Consider the following 15,202-nt stretch of genomic DNA (forward strand, 5'->3'; position numbering starts at 1 on the left):
ACAATAAAGTTAGCATCCTGAGGCCTATGCTTTAAAATGACTCTTTTCTATATTCAGCGGGATGTTCATGAGTGTTGTATTTGCATGAATTGCTTAAAATGTGTGAAAAGTCAAGCCATGTTGGAAGAAAAGCTGAGTCGTTCCAAAGATGCAAACTGGGCAATCAAATCTTAATGGGCTTACAGAAGTGTCAACGGCCATGACACAGCCAAGGGGGCATGGACACACTTATATTGAGTGCTGGTTAACCACATGGCTCAGACAAGCTCTTCCTAAAAGCAGACAACATGCTCCATGGATGCCCCATGGATCTCGTCGGGTCCTACAGAGTTTCAGGCTATCAACTGGACAAGATTTGCAGCTATTACTACTCTCACTCTCGGTACCCTCACAATGGCACTGACTCGTCTGTTGTATTTGGTAAGTGCTATTTGTTGGGGTAGTTTCAAGTGATCAGTGCTTCAAGAGACAACTGCCTTCTGGAACTTCACAATATGTTGTCCGTGAAATGGCTATGTAATTACAAAATTCTACACATTAAGATTACTTCAAATGGGAGCATTGATTGGTCCTGTGTTCATAAGTGCTTCTCTTTGGGGTAGTTTTAATGAGGAAGTGAGCTACAGGCAAGACTTAGCCTCAGTTCAATACAAGTTCTATACAAAATTCCATTTTCAGTCAACCTAATATTGTAAACAATTGTACCTATGCCTCTAACATTTTTTTAAGTGATAACAGTTAAAGCCATCTTTCAGTTCATTTTCATCTTGACTGTAAGTATATGTTGATATCTACTCTAACTCTAGCATCTTTCTTTTCAAACAAAGTAGAAAGTGCTATCAAGTTGGGGTAAATATTTACTGACTGACTTCCCTGTGTCCATGTTTTTTTAAAATTTTCAAATCCCTTATATTTGAAAAATCATCATGGATCGTTACAAATATAAGTATTTCTGATACTATGTAAGAATAAGAGCTTCTCTTGTGGACAGCCATATTGGTGTTTGTTCATGATGTGGTTCTTTCACTGCCATCATGACAAAAACATAGCCAGAGTAAACTCTAGAGGGTGCTGTTTACCTAGAGTCTTGGTCTGCCACTCTCTGGTTTTGTACTTAGTGAATGTCTTTGCTTCCAACTTGTATCTTGCATCCAACTTGTACCTTGTAAGTGCTACCAACCTGGGACAACATTTGGGACAGCCTGGGATAGCATCCTCATCTGCAGTCATGTTCCTGCCATCTTGACTGCAAATCAGTTGATATCTACTCTAACTTTAGCATGTTTCTTTTCAACCAAAGTAGAAAGTGCTATCAAGTTGGGGTAAATATTTCCTGTCTGACTCCCCTGTGTCCATGGTTTTTATTCAGATCCCTTACATTTTCAGACCCCTTCTAGATGACTACAAATAGAAGCATTCCTGATTAATAATAAGTGCTTCTCTTTAGCACAATAAAGTTAGCATCCTGAGGCCTATGCTTTAAAATGACTCTTTTCTAAATTCAGCGGGATGTTCTTGAGTCCCACAGAGTTTCAGGCTATCAACTGGACAAGATTTGCTGCTACTACTACTCTTACTCTATGTACCCTCACAATGGCACTGACTTGTCTGTTGTATTTGGTAAGTGCTATTTGTTGGGGTAGTTTCAAGTGATCAGTGCTTCAAGAGAAAACTTCCTTCTGGAACTCCACAATACGTTGTCCATGAAATGGCTATGTAATTACAAAGTTCTACACATTAAGATTACTTCAAATGGGAGCATTGATTGGTCCTGTGTTCATAAGTGCTTCTCTTTGGGGTGGTTTTAATGAGGAAGTGAGCTACAGGCAAGACTTAGCCTCTGTTCAATACAAGTTCAATACAAAATTCCATTTTCAGTCAACCTAATATGGTAAACAATTGTACCTATGCCTCTAACATTTGTTTAAGTGATAACAGTTAAAGCCATGTTTCAGTTCATTTTCATCTTGACTGTAAGTATATGTTGATATCTACTCTAACTCTAGCATCTTTCTTTTCAAACAAAGTAGAAAGTGCTATCAAGTTGGGGTAAATATTTACTGACTGACTTCCCTGTGTCCATGTTTTTTTTTTACATTTTCAAATCCCTTATATTTAAAAAAACATCATGGATCATTACAAATATAAGTATTTCTGATACTATGTAAGAATAAGAGCTTCTCTTGTGGACAGCCATATTGGTGTTTGTTCATGATGTGGTTCTTTCACTGCCATCATGACAAAAACCTAGCCAGAGTAAACTCTAGAGGGTGCTGTTTACCTAGAGTCTTGGTCTGCCTCTCTCTGGTTTTGTACTTAGTGAATGTCTTTGCTTCCAACTTGTATCTTGCATCCAACTTGTACCTTGTAAGTGCTACCAACCTGGGACAACATTTGGGACAGCCTGGGACAGCATCCTCATCTGCAGTCATGTTCCTGCCATCTTGACTGCAAATCAGTTGATATCTACTCTAACTTTAGCATGTTTCTTTTCAACCAAAGTAGAAAGTGCTATCAAGTTGGGGTAAATATTTCCTGTCTGACTCCCCTGTGTCCATGGTTTTTATTCAGATCCCTTACATTTTCAGACCCCTTCTAGATGACTACAAAGAGAAGCATTCCTGATTAATAATAAGTGCTTCTCTTTAGCACAATAAAGTTAGCATCCTGAGGCCTATGCTTTAAAATGACTCTTTTCTAAATTCAGCGGGATGTTCTTGAGTCCCACAGAGTTTCAGGCTATCAACTGGACAAGATTTGCAGCTACTACTACTCTCACTCTCGGTACCCTCACAATGGCACTGACATGTCTGTTGTATTTGGTAAGTGCTATTTGTTGGGGTAGTTTCAAGTTATCAGTGCTTCAAGAGAAAACTTCCTTCTGGAACTCCACAATACGTTGTCCATGCAATGGCTATGTAATTACAAAGTTCTACACATTAAGATTACTTCAAATGGGAGCATTGATTGGTCCTGTGTTCATAAGTGCTTCTCTTTGGGGTGGTTTTAATGAGGAAGTGAGCTACAGGCAAGACTTAGCCTCTGTTCAATACAAGTTCAATACAAAATTCCATTTTCAGTCAACCTAATATGGTAAACAATTGTACCTATGCCTCTAACATTTGTTTAAGTGATAACAGTTAAAGCCATGTTTCAGTTCATTTTCATCTTGACTGTAAGTATATGTTTATATCTACTCTAACTCTAGCATCTTTCTTTTCAAACAAAGTAGAAAGTGCTATCAAGTTGGGGTAAATATTTACTGACTGGCTTCCCTATGTCCATGTTTTTTTTACATTTTAAAATCCCTAATATTGAAAAAATCATCATGGATCATTACAAATATAAGTATTCCTGATACTAGGTAAGAATAAGTGCTTCTCTTGTGGACAGCCATGTTGGTGTTTGTTCATGATGTGGTTCTTGCACTGCCATCATGACAAAAGCCTAGCCAGAGTAAACTCTGGAGGGTGCTGTTTACCTAGAGTCTTGGTCTGCCACTCTCTGGTTTTGTACTTAGTGAATGTCTTTGCATCCAACTTGTACCTTGTAAGTGCTACCAACCTGGGACAACATTTGGGACAGCCTGGGACAGCATCCTCATCTGCAGTCATGTTCCTGCCATCTTGACTGCAAATCAGTTGATATCTACTCTAACTTTAGCATGTTTCTTTTCAACCAAAGTAGAAAGTGCTATCAAGTTGGGGTAAATATTTCCTGTCTGACTCCCCTGTGTCCATGGTTTTTATTCAGATCCCTTACATTTTCAGACCCCTTATAGATGACTACAAAGAGAAGCATTCCTGATTAATAATAAGTGCTTCTCTTTAGCACAATAAAGTTAGCATCCTGAGGCCTATGCTTTAAAATGACTCTTTTCTATATTCAGCGGGATGTTCATGAGTGTTGTATTTGCATGAATTGCTTAAAATGTGTGAAAAGTCCACCCATGTTGGAAGAAAAGCTGAGTCGTTCCAAAGATGCAAACTGGGCAATCAAAACTTAATGGGCTTACAGAAGTGTCAACGGCCATGACACAGCCGAGGGGGCATGGACACACTTATATTGAGTGCTGGTTAACCACATGGCTCAGACAAGCTCTTCCTAAAAGCAGGCAACATGCTCCATGGATGCCCCATGGATCTCGTCGGGTCCTACAGAGTTTCAGGCTATCAACTGGACAAGATTTGCAGCTATTACTAATCTCACTCTCGGTACCCTCACAATGGCACTGACTCGTCTGTTGTATTTGGTAAGTGCTATTTGTTGGGGTAGTTTCAAGTGATCAGTGCTTCAAGAGACAACTGCCTTCTGGAACTTCACAATACGTTGTCCGTGAAATGGCTATGTAATTACAAAATTCTACACATTAAGATTACTTCAAATGGGAGCATTGATTGGTCCTGTGTTCATAAGTGCTTCTCTTTGGGGTAGTTTTAATGAGGAAGTGAGCTACAGGCAAGACTTAGCCTCTGTTCAATACAAGTTCTATACAAAATTCCATTTTCAGTCAACCTAATATTGTAAACAATATTGCCTCTAACATTTTTTTAAGTGATAACAGTTAAAGCCATGTTTCAGTTCATTTTCATCTTGACTGTAAGTATATGTTGATATCTACTCTAACTCTAGCATCTTTCTTTTCAAACAAAGTAGAAAGTGCTATCAAGTTGGGGTAAATATTTACTGACTGACTTCCCTGTGTCCATGTTTTTTTTTTAAATTTTCAAATCCCTTATATTTAAAAAATCATCATGGATCATTACAAATATAAGTATTTCTGATACTATGTAAGAATAAGAGCTTCTCTTGTGGACAGCCATATTGGTGTTTGTTCATGATGTGGTTCTTTCACTGCCATCATGACAAAAACCTAGCCAGAGTAAACTCTAGAGGGTGCTGTTTACCTAGAGTCTTGGTCTGCCACTCTCTGGTTTTGTACTTAGTGAATGTCTTTGCTTCCAACTTGTATCTTGCATCCAACTTGTACCTTGTAAGTGCTACCAACCTGGGACAACATTTGGGACAGCCTGGGACAGCATCCTCATCTGCAGTCATGTTCCTGCCATCTTGACTGCAAATCAGTTGATATCTACTCTAACTTTAGCATGTTTCTTTTCAACCAAAGTAGAAAGTGCTATCAAGTTGGGGTAAATATTTCCTGTCTGACTCCCCTGTGTCCATAGTTTTTATCCTTACATTTTCAGACCCCTTCTAGATGACTACAAAGAGAAGCATTCCTGATTAATAATAAGTGCTTCTCTTTAGCACAATAAAGTTAGCATCCTGAGGCCTATGCTTTAAAATGACTCTTTTCTAAATTCAGCGGGATGTTCTTGAGTCCCACAGAGTTTCAGGCTATCAACTGGACAAGATTTGCTGCTACTACTACTCTCACTCTCGGTACCCTCACAATGGCACTGACTTGTCTGTTGTATTTGGTAAGTGCTATTTGTTGGGGTAGTTTCAAGTGATCAGTGCTTCAAGAGAAAACTTCCTTCTGGAACTCCACAATACGTTGTCCATGAAATGGCTATGTAATTACAAAGTTCTACACATTAAGATTACTTCAAATGGGAGCATTGATTGGTCCTGTGTTCATAAGTGCTTCTCTTTGGGTGGTTTTAATGAGGAAGTGAGCTACAGGCAAGACTTAGCCTCTGTTCAATACAAGTTCAATACAAAATTCCATTTTCAGTCAACCTAATATGGTAAACAATTGTACCTATGCCTCTAACATTTGTTTAAGTGATAACAGTTAAAGCCATGTTTCAGTTCATTTTCATCTTGACTGTAAGTATATGTTGATATCTACTCTAACTCTAGCATCTTTCTTTTCAAACAAAGTAGAAAGTGCTATCAAGTTGGGGTAAATATTTACTGACTGACTTCCCTGTGTCCATGTTTTGTTTAAATTTTCAAATCCCTTATATTTAAAAAATCATCATGGATCATTACAAATATAAGTATTTCTGATACTATGTAAGAATAAGAGCTTCTCTTGTGGACAGCAATATTGGTGTTTGTTCATGATGTGGTTCTTTCACTGCCATCATGACAAAAACCTAGCCAGAGTAAACTCTAGAGGGTGCTGTTTACCTAGAGTCTTGGTCTGCCACTCTCTGGTTTTGTACTTAGTGAATGTCTTTGCTTCCAACTTGTATCTTGCATCCAACTTGTACCTTGTAAGTGCTACCAACCTGGGACAACATTTGGGACAGCCTGGGACAGCATCCTCATCTGCAGTCATGTTCCTGCCATCTTGACTGCAAATCAGTTGATTTCTACTCTAACTTTAGCATGTTTCTTTTCAACCAAAGTAGACAGTGCTATCAAGTTGGGGTAAATATTTCCTGTCTGACTCCCCTGTGTCCATGGTTTTTATTCAGATCCCTTACATTTTCAGACCCCTTCTAGATGACTACAAATAGAAGCATTCCTGATTAATAATAAGTGCTTCTCTTTAGCACAATAAAGTTAGCATCCTGAGGCCTATGCTTTAAAATCACTCTTTTCTAAATTCAGCGGGATGTTCTTGAGTCCCACAGAGTTTCAGGCTATCAACTGGACAAGATTTGCTGCTACTACTACTCTCACTCTCGGTACCCTCACAATGGCACTGACTTGTCTGTTGTATTTGGTAAGTGCTATTTGTTGGGGTAGTTTCAAGTGATCAGTGCTTCAAGAGAAAACTTCCTTCTGGAACTCCACAATACGTTGTCCATGAAATGGCTATGTAATTACAAAGTTCTACACATTAAGATTACTTCAATTGGGAGCATTGATTGGTCCTGTGTTCATAAGTGCTTCTCTTTGGGGTGGTTTTAATGAGGAAGTGAGCTACAGGCAAGACTTAGCCTCTGTTCAATTAAAGTTCAATACAAAATTCCCTTTTCAGTCAACCTAATATGGTAAACAATTGTACCTATGCCTCTAAAATGTGTTTAAGTGATAACAGTTAAAGCCATGTTTCAGTTCATTTTCATCTTGACTGTAAGTATATGTTGATATCTACTCTAACTCTAGCATCTTTCTTTTCAAACAAAGTAGAAAGTGCTATCAAGTTGGGGTAAATATTTACTGACTGGCTTCCCTATGTCCATGTTTTTTTTTTTACATTTTCAAATCCCTAATATTAAAAAAATCATCATGGATCATTACAAATATAAGTATTCCTGATACTATGTAAGAATAAGTGCTTCTCTTGTGGACAGCCATGTTGGTGTTTGTTCATGATGTGGTTCTTTCACTGCCATCATGACAAAAGCCTAGCCATAGTAAACTCTGGAGGGTGCTGTTTACCTAGAGTCTTGGTCTGCCACTCTCTGGTTTTGTACTTAGTGAATGTCTTTGCTTCCAACTTGTATCTTGTATCCAACTTGTACCTTGTAAGTGCTACCAACCTGGGACAACATTTGGGACAGCCTGGGACAGCATCCTCATCTGCAGTCATGTTCCTGCCATCTTGACTGCAAATCAGTTGATATCTACTCTAACTTTAGCATGTTTCTTTTCAACCAAAGTAGAAAGTGCTATCAAGTTGGGGTAAATATTTCCTGTCTGACTCCCCTGTGTCCATGGTTTTTATTCAGATCCCTTACATTTTCAGACCCCTTATAGATGACTACAAAGAGAAGCATTCCTGATTAATAATAAGTGCTTCTCTTTAGCACAATAAAGTTAGCATCCTGAGGCCTATGCTTTAAAATGACTCTTTTCTATATTCAGCGGGATGTTCATGAGTGTTGTATTTGCATGAATTGCATAAAATGTGTGAAAAGTCCACCCATGTTGGAAGAAAAGCTGAGTCGTTCCAAAGATGCAAACTGGGCAATCAAAACTTAATGGGCTTACAGAAGTGTCAACGGCCATGACACAGCCGAGGGGGCATGGACACACTTATATTGAGTGCTGGTTAACCACATGGCTCAGACAAGCTCTTCCTAAAAGCAGGCAACATGCTCCATGGATGCCCCATGGATCTCGTCGGATCCTACAGAGTTTCAGGCTATCAACTGGACAAGATTTGCAGCTATTACTACTCTCACTCTCTGTACCCTCACAATGGCACTGACTCGTCTGTTGTATTTGGTAAGTGCTATTTGTTCGGGTAGTTTCAAGTGATCAGTGCTTCAAGAGACAACTGCCTTCTGGAACTTCACAATACGTTGTCCGTGAAATGGCTATGTAATTACAAAATTCTACACATTAAGATTACTTCAAATGGGAGCATTGATTGGTCCTGTGTTCATAAGTGCTTCTCTTTGGGGTGGTTTTAATGAGGAAGTGAGCTACAGGCAAGACTTAGCCTCTGTTCAATACAAGTTCAATACAAAATTCCATTTTCAGTCAACCTAATATGGTAAACAATTGTACCTATGCCTCTAACATTTGTTTAAGTGATAACAGTTAAAGCCATGTTTCAGTTCATTTTCATTTTGACTGTAAGTATATGTTGATATCTACTCTAACTCTAGCATCTTTCTTTTCAAACAAAGTAGAAAGTGCTATCAAGTTGGGGTAAATATTTACTGACTGGCTTCCCTGTTGTCCATGTTTTGTTTAAATTTTCAAATCCCTTATATTTAAAAAATCATCATGGATCATTACAAATATAAGTATTTCTGATACTATGTAAGAATAAGAGCTTCTCTTGTGGACAGCCATATTGGTGTTTGTTCATGATGTGGTTCTTTCACTGCCATCATGACAAAAACCTAGCCAGAGTAAACTCTAGAGGGTGCTGTTTACCTAGAGTCTTGGTCTGCCACTCTCTGGTTTTGTACTTAGTGAATGTCTTTGCTTCCAACTTGAATCTTGCATCCAACTTGTACCTTGTAAGTGCTACCAACCTGGGACAGCATTGGGGACAGCCTGGGACAGCATCCTCATCTGCAGTCATGTTCCTGCCATCTTGACTGCAAATCAGTTGATATCTACTCTAACTTTAACATGTTTCTTTTCAACCAAAGTAGAAAGTGCTATCAAGTTGGGGTAAATATTTCCTGTCTGACTCCCCTGTGTCCATGGTTTTTATTCAGATCCCTTACATTTTCAGACCCCTTCTAGATGACTACAAAGAGAAGCATTCCTGATTAATAATAAGTGCTTCTCTTTAGCACAATAAAGTTAGCATCCTGAGGCCTATGCTTTAAAATGACTCTTTTCTAAATTCAGCGGGATGTTCTTGAGTCCCACAGAGTTTCAGGCTATCAACTGGACAAGATTTGCTGCTACTACTACTCTCACTCTCGGTACCCTCACAATGGCACTGACTTGTCTGTTGTATTTGGTAAGTGCTATTTGTTGGGGTAGTTTCAAGTGATCAGTGCTTCAAGAGAAAACTTCCTTCTGGAACTCCACAATACGTTGTCCATGAAATGGCTATGTAATTACAAAGTTCTACACATTAAGATTACTTCAAATGGGAGCATTGATTGGTCCTGTGTTCATAAGTGCTTCTCTTTGGGGTGGTTTTAATGAGGAAGTGAGCTACAGGCAAGACTTAGCCTCTGTTCAATACAAGTTCAATACAAAATTCCATTTTCAGTCAACCTAATATGGTAAACAATTGTACCTATGCCTCTAACATTTGTTTAAGTGATAACAGTTAAAGCCATGTTTCAGTTCATTTTCATCTTGACTGTAAGTATATGTTGATATCTACTCTAACTCTAGCATCTTTCTTTTCAAACAAAGTAGAAAGTGCTATCAAGTTGGGGTAAATATTTACTGACTGGCTTCCCTATGTCCATGTTTTTTTTTTACATTTTCAAATCCCTAATATTGAAAAAATCATCATGGATCATTACAAATATAAGTATTCCTGATACTATGTAAGAATAAGTGCTTCTCTTGTGGACAGCCATGTTGGTGTTTGTTCATGATGTGGTTCTTTCACTGCCATCATGACAAAAGCCTAGCCAGAGTAAACTCTGGAGGGTGCTGTTTACCTAGAGTCTTGGTCTGCCACTCTCTGGTTTTGCACTTAGTGAATGTCTTTGCTTCCAACTTGTATCTTGCATCCAACTTGTACCTTGTAAGTGCTACCAACCTGGGACAACATTTGGGACAGCCTGGGACAGCATCCTCATCTGCAGTCATGTTCCTGCCATCTTGACTGCAAATCAGTTGATATCTACTCTAACTTTAGCATGTTTCTTTTCAACCAAAGTAGAAAGTGCTATCAAGTTGGGGTAAATATTTGTTGTCTGACTCCCCTGTGTCCATGTTTTTCATTTGGATCCATTACATTTACAGACCTATTTTAGATGACTACAAAGAGAAGCATCCATGATTAAAGGGGATGGTAAAACACAATTTCACTTTTCTAAGTTTAGCAAGTTTTTATAGCTAAAAAGGGAGATATTTGCTTTTAAAGAAATCCATTTCTAAGGACTACAGCAAACTGCCAGTAGGGACTACAGACTTTTCCTCCAGGGTTGCTGATATCACCGGCCTCAATATTTACACAAACATGATAGTCTGTCTCTCAAACAAAGAAAACAGCTATACAAATTTTGAAGGAGTGATCAACTGTATTACCTCACACAATCAGTTATATCAATAAAGAGTTCCTTTTTCAAACCCATTTGCTGATTAAGCTCATTTGATATACAAACATACCTTATATAAAACCCATACTTATCAGTGACAATTGACTTCCTTTTCACAATATATAAATAACCCCTATTTGAACAGACCTTCTCCAAATAGTACAAAAAAAAAATTATTATTTTTTTTAAAATTAAACAAGAAATCAATCAATAACCCAAAACACAGAAAGTCTCATCCGTAAAAAGAAGACTTTAGGAAAATACTTGTAATAAAGCTCAGACATATAATGCAGGGAATGTCCCATATGCCTTGGCACATCAGTCTCTTCTTCAATGATAGTACCTCCACATTATTCCCATAGCACATGTTAATTAATACGAAAAGAATGCCCATAATCAAGAATCCTTGACATAAAGTGACATAACTAAGCAGAAAAAAACTAAGTTTCCCAACAAGAATGTATTCATGGTTGAGAATAGGGTTGGGCATCATTTTGATTTGAATGATTCTGATTCCGATTCCGATTCTTACTTTCGATTCCGGTTCTTTTCGATTCTCGATTCCGATTCTTTGAGGGGTGGAGTCAAAACATGTCACATCGATATTCAATGCTATTTTCAATACCACGGGGAAAAACGCTGCATATACTGTCAATTAGATATTTTTTATATAATTATTATTTTTTGTCTGTCTTTTGAAAGTCTCCTATATAAACATTCATCAATTACTATTAAAATTCTCTCACAAATATTTGCTAACTCAATGTATTTTTTACAACGGGGTAATTGTGTTGCAATAGCTTACACACAGCACAAGTAAGCTTGATTTCGAATGGTCAATTGAATTTAAAAAGACGACTAAACAGTAATTAAATAAGAACAAATAAACATATTACAAAAAATAGCACAAATAAATAAAATAGAATAAAATATATAAATGAAAGACTGCTTTATTTTTTCAGGTAGGTCTAACATTCAGGTAAGAAACTGAATTTAAAAAGGCTAATTAAATTTAAAATAACATTGGATAATGTTTTTTGCAAAAAATTAAATAGTTTTGTCACAGGTTAACCTGTTGACCATATAAAGTTGGACTTGCAAACATTCACCCATTTCACTTGTACTATGCATTGCCGGCAATATTTACATCTGTGTACACATTAGGAAGGTGTTATGGAGTTTTTGTTTTGTTCAGTGTAAAATTTGTTTCTGCTGTGTTTTGTTCTAGTTTTCAATTTGTATAGTTTCTTAAGTTTTGCATTATGTATCTACATAACAAAATGCCAGAACACAATATCTCATGTTATAATTACCTTTTATTAGGGATGGCTGACGCGAACCTGTCGTTTCGACGCTGTGTCCAGATCCCGAAGCGATTCGACACACCCATGTCACGTGACTACCGCTAAACGAAGCGCTGAAGTGTTTCATCAGGTGCGCCTGTCGAAACTGCTTTGATTAAAAGGGGCGGGAACAAACCACACAGCCACACATCTGAATGAACCTCATTCCCCACAGTTTAAAAGTGAAGTTAATCCATCTTCACCTCATGGGTTTTGTGAGAGGAGAGAGATTGTGATAAAGACTAAGTGAGATATATTGTGCATAGTAACACATTCACATAGGCTAACTTAGAATTATAAAATAAATAGAATTATATAGATATATAGAAGATATATCCTAGATATATATCCATAGGTAATATATATTTCTATTTTATTCGTTTATTTAATAGACCAAGCATATTCATGAACATTGTTGTAGGCTATAAAAATTCACAATGTAAATATGCCAGAATTAGTAAAAATAACTATTTTTCGTCTGCAGTCCCTGCAGATAACATAAAAATAACAAAGACAGCCAACAATCATTCAACATCATTCACATTCACCTAAAAAATAAAATAAAAAATACACAAATGGCAAGACATTGTTCATTCACCTCTATACTACATTTAGATTTACAGTGTAAGTGTACATACTATTGATAAATGTATGACAGTTAAATATGAGTACACCTCTGGTTTCAAGAAGCCACTGTTTTAAGAGAGTTTTAAAGATGTTGAATGTAGGACATTCTCTTATTGAAAGGGGCCCGTGTACCACCTGTCAAGTCTTTGAAAAAAGCCATGCAGTGGAGGGGGAGCAAGATTATGTAGCCTAATATTTTGTATACTAAACAAGTGTAGGCTACTTAAAACGTTTGCAATTATCAAAGCTTAAAAATGTATGCCTCTCTAAAATATTGCAATGATGAAATGACAATGCTTTTTTATCAAAAATCTCGTACTACATCTGGTGTGGGAGCATTTCCATTTGGAAACACTACATAAAGTGAGATGTGTGTATTGTATATTGACCCAGAATGCATGATCCATTAACTTAATTTTCAGTAATTTTTCCTCATTTGTGTGTAGGCTACTTGATTATAAAATTATTTGAAAAAATAGTTTTTAATAATTTTTTCAAAGGCTGGAAATTATATGTAAAAAAAAAAATCAATCAAGTCCTTCAACAGCAGAGCAATTCATATTTTTTTGAATAAAAATGTTATGTAACAAATAACACATTGTGGCTTTATTTCTTTTAATAATCTTAATTTTTCATGACAAAAAAAACTAAATTTATTTACAATGAGGAGGCTACAGGTTACAAAACCAAGTAGTTGTCAGACCGATGTTAAAAACGTTTTTTACATAGTAGATCACTTTCAGAGCAATACACGCAAGTGTCCACTAGATGGCGTCGTGGAGACGGGTGTCGGGTGTCGTTTCGAAGCTTCGGCACATTTGCTTCAACTGTTTCATTGCTTCACGAAGCCTCGGTCTGCCCATCACTACCTTTTATTTACCCTACAATATTTTTACAAACCTTGTTGCAGTTAAACTTCCCGGTTCACCAATACACTCTGTACAATCAAACCTTTTGTTTAGGTCAAACTGTCTTTTAAAGCTGCAGCCACATCACTTCCTGTGGAAGCTACCATTTTGGTGTGATGTCAGAGGGGTAGGATTTGGGAATAGATGTTTTGCCCTTTAATTGGATGTTAAACTCCTTAATGGCTGCTGTATAAGCGGTTTGGTAGATTGTCTAGGTAAAATGGGTATCTACAGTATTTAATTGTATTGTTACAAACATTTACATTTGTTTTTACTTGGTATGCCCTGTAGGTGGGGCTTCAGCCTATGAATAGGCTTGCTGATTGAGAGGATTTCAGTTCTGATTATGGACTCAGTGGAAGCACATACTGAGCAGTGGTGCAAATTTGGGCCTTTTGGTGTAGCCAGATTAGCACATTGTTGCTGTTTTGTTTTCTTTTTGTACAGTTTTTATTTATTCTTGTTTTCTCCTGCACTGTAAATATTTTTGCACCTTCCAATAAAACACCCTTTTTGGATTTCGCAACTTTTTGTACAGCACGTCATTTCCTTTTCCACTCCAACTGGTTGGCCTCCCTACAAGTTTCATATAAAACCATTATAAGTTACACACGTTGATCAGTCAAGAGCAGTGTGATCGTTTGTCTTTTTGTAGTTTGACTTTGAATAGCAAATGACTGCTGTCCCTTTAAGAACTATCGCACTCATGGATCCTGAACACTGTTCCTGTTACTCATTCTTCATTTCTTCCTGAATTGACTACGACTGTGTTTACATTAATACTCTTCAAAATGTGCACTGACAATTTGGTTAATTGTATTTGACCAATAATAAGCTGGAAAAAGAAGCAAATATTTGCACTTGTATGTCAGAGGGGGCTTTATTACGGTATGTGTGTGTGTATGCGCTTCAGATGTGAGCCTGAAATCTGAGGGATTTGTAGAATTATGTGCAATCCCGCGCAAAATTCAGACCGAACACACACACTAACACTAACACGCTGTCGTACGCTGTCGTAAGGAAAAGTCCAGCCGTGTAACTGGGCTGAGTGAGAATATGCGGCTGTGCGTCAACTCGCTGTCGGTCAGAGAAGGAGAGGAGAGGAGAGTGCAGCTGGGATCGATACTGTAGAAACTGAGCAGGCTATCGTATCTTTTCAGATATTTCAGTATCTATATTTTTGACAACACTAGTTGCACTGTGCCGACCCAGGCTTTTTAAAAGTGAAATAAATCCACACTTCAGAGCCGCTTACCGGGCTTCCATGGCTAAAAGAACAAGCAGGTGCGCAAGCACCGGAAATCAGGTGGCCATGGAAACCAAAACTTGCGCGTTTGGAACCGATGATCGGAACCGAAAACAAATTTTCTAAACGATTTCAATGGAATCGTTATTTTTTAAAATGGTTCCGAGTTGGAACCGGTTCTCGATGCCCAACCCTAGTTGAGAAGGAACACAAAGCACACCATGCTGTCCTCTATCTTCTTCTTCTTCTTTCTTGGGCTTATTGGCTGTTCACATTCTTAAAAAAAGCGGTACTGCAATCTACTGTAGGTAATGAATCAGAGACATTATATCCCTACTAGAATAATCAGAACTCAGCCCAAGTCCATCACATTCCAGAGAGGGATAATAATAATAAATAATAATAAAACAACAACCCATCTATATTCTATAAGCAAATAAATCAAATTTGTTCCATTTAAAAAATGTATTTTTAATCTACCCCCTTAAAAGCTTCTTTAATGTTAATTGTTGCTCAACTTTC

This window comes from Pseudorasbora parva, chromosome 13, assembly GCF_024679245.1.
Source record: "Pseudorasbora parva isolate DD20220531a chromosome 13, ASM2467924v1, whole genome shotgun sequence".
Lineage (NCBI taxonomy): Eukaryota > Metazoa > Chordata > Actinopteri > Cypriniformes > Gobionidae > Pseudorasbora > Pseudorasbora parva.